We start from the raw sequence: 6,014 nt of genomic DNA on the forward strand, positions 1-6,014 counted from the left end.
GCAGACAGACATGCCCTTTCTCTTTGAGATTAGTGTCTTCGTATTTCATTGCTGTAAAGACACAGCATAACCAAGGCAAATTCTGTCTTATAAAGGACAGAATTTTACTGGGTTGGCTTACAGATTCAGAGGTATCATCATGGTTGGAAATATGGAAGTGTGCAGGCAAAAATGGTTCTGGAAGGGCTCAGAGTTTTTTTTTTCTTTTCCACTCATCTGTATTTACCTTTTAAAGCAGAATGCTATTGGGCACTGTTATTTCCACATTCACAAGCCTTGATGAGTTAAAAGACCTAGGGACACTTAGGGTTTTGTTCTCGGTACTGTGGAAAACAAGCTTCTTAAGGAATTCCTCTGTCAAGTTGTTTCAACTTGTGTTTACTTCTATGACTCATACATGCAGATTTAACTACAGGAAATGATAAATTTTTAAGATGAAACTTAACCCACCTCAATTTGCTCTACTAAGGAATCCAGTTCAACAGCTAAATACTTCAGACCACAAAGTTAACTTTAACAGGGTACATTACATCATGTCTTACAGCAAACATTCTATCAACCTCTGGAGTCAAACTTACAGTATCACAGTATTACATGTAGAAATTTTATCTTCCCCTTAGTTTTCATGCCACACAGATATTTTAAATTTTAACAAAAATAAACAAAAATCATGGAAAATACATTATCAGAAGGGATGAAGGTAAACATCAAACCCATAGTTCTGGTGAAGCCTATCTACATCTTCCATGCGTGATGTGTCATCATCTCCTTCCAGGGGTGGCATTTCTTAAGTTACAGCAGCCCTGGTATCCTCCTCAATAAGATCATCCTCATCAAAACCTAGACCAAGCTTGATCATCCTGTAGATCCTGTTAGCATCAGTCTGGGGATCTTCCAGACTGAAGCCGGAAGACAGGAGTGCAGTTTCATACAGCAAGATGATCAGATCCTTCAGAGACTTGTCATTCTCGTCAGCCTCTGCCTCTTGCCTCCAGGTGTTTCTTGGCTGCCATGTAACCCATTGTTGAGTTGTCTCTGAGGGCTTGAGCTTTCATGGTTCTCTCCTTGTTTGAGGTCCACTCATATGAGCTTGTGACAATACAGCATGGGGATGTCAGCAATCGGTTTGACACAACCACCTTTTCAACCTTTTCCTCCAATATATCTTTCATAATTTTGCAGCAGTTCTCAAGCTTTGCCTTTTTCTCTTCCTGTTTCTTCTTTTCCTCTTCATCTTCTGCAAGGTCCAGTCCTTATTTGGTAAGTGACACCAAGGTCTTGCCCTCAAATTCCTTCAGCTGTTGCACACAATACTCATCAATGGACTCAATCATATAGATTACTTCTAAGCCATGCTTGAGGAGACGTTCCACAAAGGCTGAGTTACCAATCTAGTCCTTGGTCTCACCTGTGATAAAATAGATGTGCTTCTGGTTTTCCTTCATTCTGGTGCAGTAGTCCTTCAGAGAAACCATCTCATCCCCAGAAGCAGATATGTAATATCTCAACAGCTCTGAAAGCTTCTTCTAATTTTTGAGAGTCTTCATGTATTCCAAGCTTTATATTTTTGGAGAACTGCTCATAAAACTTTTTTGTAGTTCTCTTTATCTTCAGCCAGTAAATAGCTCTGGGCATTTCTTGACCCAATTCTTTCTGATAACTTTCAGAATTTTGCTTTGTTGCAGCATTTCACGGGAAATATTTGGAGGGAGATCTTCAGAATCCACCACCCCTCTGATGAAATTCAGATACTTGGGGTTTAACTCCTCACAGTTAAAAAACTCTGAGAACATACAACTTGATATTGTTCTTTTTCTGTTTTCAAACAGATCAAAAGGAGCATGTCTTGGGACAAAAAGAAGGGCCAGGAATCCTAATTGTCCTTCAACACAAAATGTTTTACTGACAAATGTTCTTCCCAATCCCTGGGTAAGCTCTTGTAGAACTCTCCATATTCTTCATTCTTTTTTTTTTTGTTGTTGTTGTTGTTGTTCTTTTTTTCGGAGCTGGGGACCGAACCCAGGGCCTTGCGCTTCCTAGGCAAGCGCTCTACCACTGAGCTAAATCCCCAACCCCCATATTCTTCATTCTTAATGTCAAGAAGACTTCTGGTCCAAATCGGCTTTGTTTTGTTGAGTTCTTCTTTATCAATGTACTTTTACTTTATCATCTTCTTTTTCTTCTTGTCACCATCATTCTTTTTTTTCTTCTTCATCAGAACCAACATCTTCTACCTCAGGCTTGTCATCAGACTCCTTTTCTTCTTTTTCTTTCTCCTCATCTTTGTTGTCCATTTCTTCAGCCTCATCATCACTGACTTCCTTATCACATTCCTTCACCACAAAGAGTAATGGGATGGTCAATAAACTGAGAATATTTCTTCATATTCTCTTTTATTCTCCTTTTCTCCAAATACTCAGTTTGGTCTTCTTTCAGATGCAAGATAACCTTTGCTCCACGACCCAGTGGTTCACCTGTGTCAGTCCTCACTGGGAAGGATTCCCCCAGCTGAGGATTCCAAGGCACACTGCTCACCATCATTGTGTTTCGTGAGGACAGTCGCTTTCTCAGCAACCAAATACGCATAGTAAAAACCAACACCAAACTGGCCAATCATAGAGATATCTGCACCAGCCTGCAAAGCCTCCATGAATGCTTTGGTGCCTGACTTGGCAATAGTGCCAAGGTTATTGATCAAGTCAGCCTTGGTCATTCCAATGCCAGTATCCTCAATAGTGAGGGTTGATCTTATTTGTTGGGAATGAGATTAATGTGCAGCTCCTTACCCAAGTTGAGTTTACTAGGGTCTGTCAAGCTCTCATATCTGATTTTATCCAGAGCATCTGATAAATTGGAAATGAACTCCCTCAGAAAGATCTCTTTGTTCAAGTAATAAGTGTTGATGATCAAGGACATTAACTGGGCAATTTCTGCCTGAAAGGCAAAGGTCTTCACCTCCTCCTCTTTCATTGGTTGGTCTTGGGTCTGAGTTTCCTCAGGCATCTTGGTTGAATAAGCACACACGAAGTGTGACTAACCAAACCAGGACACTGAAGCAACTGAGCTCAGAGTTTTAAATCTCAATTTTAAAGCAAACAGGAGACTATAATCCACACTGGGTATAGCTTCAGCATAAGAGATCAGAGATCTCAAACCCACCGCCACAGTGGCCGAATTCCTTAACAACTCCACCTATTCCAATAAGGCCACACCACCTAATAGCACCCCCCACCCCAGGACCAAGCCTTCAAACACTTAAATCTATAGTGATCAAACCTCTTCAAGCCACCATAATTGGAGTGATAGATCTTTGTTTTAAATGTGATCTTGGGTGATTTGGATGGATGCTCTGCTGGAGAATTGATTTCAATTCTGAAGGCGTCTTCTTATACAGAGGGCTATCAGGATTAATAAACTCTTGCAAAGTCAATGACTGAGCTTCATGTACCTCCTGCTATAGAAGTTTTTCATCCCATATTTGTAGACCTCTATAAGCTCCTTCATCAGCCTCCTGCTGGCTGCCTTCTAGGATCTGGTCCTGCCACTAGATTTTTTTTTTTTTTTTTTTGGTTCTTTTTTTCGGAGCTGGTGACCGAACCCAGGGCCTTGCGCTTCCTAGGCAAGCGCTCTACCACTGAGCTAAATCCCCAACCCCCTGCCACTAGATTTTAACAAATAACTTTATTTGTTCTGTTTGTTTTCTTCTCTTTGCTTGCAAATGAGTTTGGGAACCATTCACAACTTAATATTCTACTTAGGGCAAGTTGAAAAAATTAATGTCTAACAATCGAAAACAAAATTAGATTAATAAAAGCAGAAAATGGCAGAAAAGGGGGGGGCAGGAGTGGCCTCCCAAATCCTTCATAGTAACACTAGTGCAGTCTAAACATGATCTCCCAAGTGCTCACATAAAATTATCCAAATAGGGGCTAGAGAGATGGCTCAGGGGTTTTGTTGTGGTCCACAAAGCACATGAACACCAATCTCAGTCAAACAGGAATGGTATATTGAACTCACATTCTAATTCTGGTCTGACCAGGTACATAGTTCAGAATTTTGTGAACTATGACAATGGCATCTTTTTCTGTTAGCTTATAAAGGAAAAAACACACATTGGGTTCATACTCAGGGGCAGGAAGTACTGCCTAGTAGTCTGCTATGAGTAAAGATATTTTAGACATAACAGTTCATACAGGCCTTTGATTTCATGGATCCTGCATAAATCTTTGTATAATTTATTAAGACTAATGAACTTCCGAACCTTCAGAACATAACAGGGCATATGGTCAGCATGATCCTGCTCTGAGCAAAGTTGCTTCTCTATTCCAATGACTGGCAGGCATGTTACTTCAACAACATGAAATGGCTGGTGGGTGTGGAACAGAATGGCTGCAGTTATTCTGGGGGTGGTGGTTGGGGGTCAGAGCACAACAGGTTATGAATGCAGAGGAACAGGGTTCTGTTCCCAACACCCACATCAACCATCTTATCGCCACTTCCAACTTTAGCTCCAGGATCTTATTAGCCTTAACAGACAACTGCACACACACTGTACACACTCACACAGATATACAAACACATAATGTGATTGATGGATTAATTTTTGAGACATGGTTTTCCTGTGTCATGGCTGTCCTGGAACTCACTCTGTAGACCAGGGTAGCTTCAAACTCACTGATCTGCCTGCCTCTGGTCTGATGTAAACTCTAGATCTTGTGTAAAGGATTGCATCAACACCACCTAGACAAACATATAATTTAAAAAGAAAAATACTTTGAAAAGCAAAATGAAATTAGACCAGCCAAACCAAAATGTTAACTCAAGCTACTCACCAAGGGAATCCGCTAGATCAGTGTCCTGTAAACAATATTATCATGACCTCCATGTTAAAAGGCTTGAGGCAGGGAAACTTAGTCCCAGCACCAGAAATGAGAGGCAGGCATACATCTGTGAGATTGAGCTCATCAAGGTATCTGGGGTGAGTTCTAGGACAGCCTGAGATGCATAGAGAAACCCTGTCTCAATAAAGATAAAAAGAAAGGTAAAAAGAAAAGAAGCAGTCCCGGCACCACAGCTGTTTAATGACATGGCTGAGCAAAGGGGAACATGGTGACTTAGAATTAAATTCTGTCTAAAGATGTGATGAAGCTAGCTCAGTCAGTAAACGGGTTCTCCAGAGAAGGAGGGAGGATTAAAAAGAAAAAGGACAATTAGACAACATTATAACACGACTCCAGCCACTTCTGAGGCTGAAGTGGTTTTATTTTATCTAGGCTGCTTTTAAACCATTTTAATTACATGTAAATCACAAGGTCAGTTCTAGATTAATGAACAAGCAAGGCAATAAACATCATCTATGCTAACTTAATGAGTTTACAATTCTGTCCATCAATCATCTTGCATTTTACCTTGTATTACCATCTGAAAACCACCTTAATCTAGAACATCTCTTTTAGTGCTAAACAATTTATATTTGACTGTGAGACTACCACTAGTCTTCTACCCCATCTTAGATTTGTGAAGGAATAAATATTTGAGTATGCAGAAATTTCAGGAAGATGTCTTGAAAAATTTAAACAATTTGCAGAGACAGCTGACTGCCTTGACCATCTTCGATATTCCTAATAACACTGTGCACTTATCTTCAGTCTTCTGGTCGAGAACATCTGACAAACCTCCAGAAAAGCAAGAATTATGAAGGACTAGCTTACCCCGTCTGCACATAGATTAGCAATCAATTATCTTGTGTCATTTGTTCCTTTTGGCCAGGATTCTGTCTACAGATGATATTAGGGCATTTCTTTCCTAGTAGCTAGCTTGCTATATGAAAGCAACTCCACATGGGGGTGTTAATGTTCATCACCTTTTTGAAGTGGATGGTGGTACTTCAGGAACAGACATGTTTCACAGTCAAATCTTTTAATAATGAAATAATGTTATATGCCATATTCTACGGATCTCTGATGCTTTTGAAGACCATTTATCTATATATAGCGAAACTGAATTGTCAAACA

The 6,014-nt window shown here is 40.1% G+C and overlaps 1 pseudogene; it reads right to left on the minus strand.

Moving 5' to 3' along the window:
• Positions 1–623: 623 nt before the first annotated feature.
• Hsp90aa1-ps10 (heat shock protein 90 alpha family class A member 1, pseudogene 10) lies at positions 624–3,153 on the minus strand (annotated as a pseudogene).
• Positions 3,154–6,014: the final 2,861 nt, after the last annotated feature.

This window comes from Rattus norvegicus, chromosome 1 (genome assembly GCF_036323735.1).
Source record: "Rattus norvegicus strain BN/NHsdMcwi chromosome 1, GRCr8, whole genome shotgun sequence".
Lineage (NCBI taxonomy): Eukaryota > Metazoa > Chordata > Mammalia > Rodentia > Muridae > Rattus > Rattus norvegicus.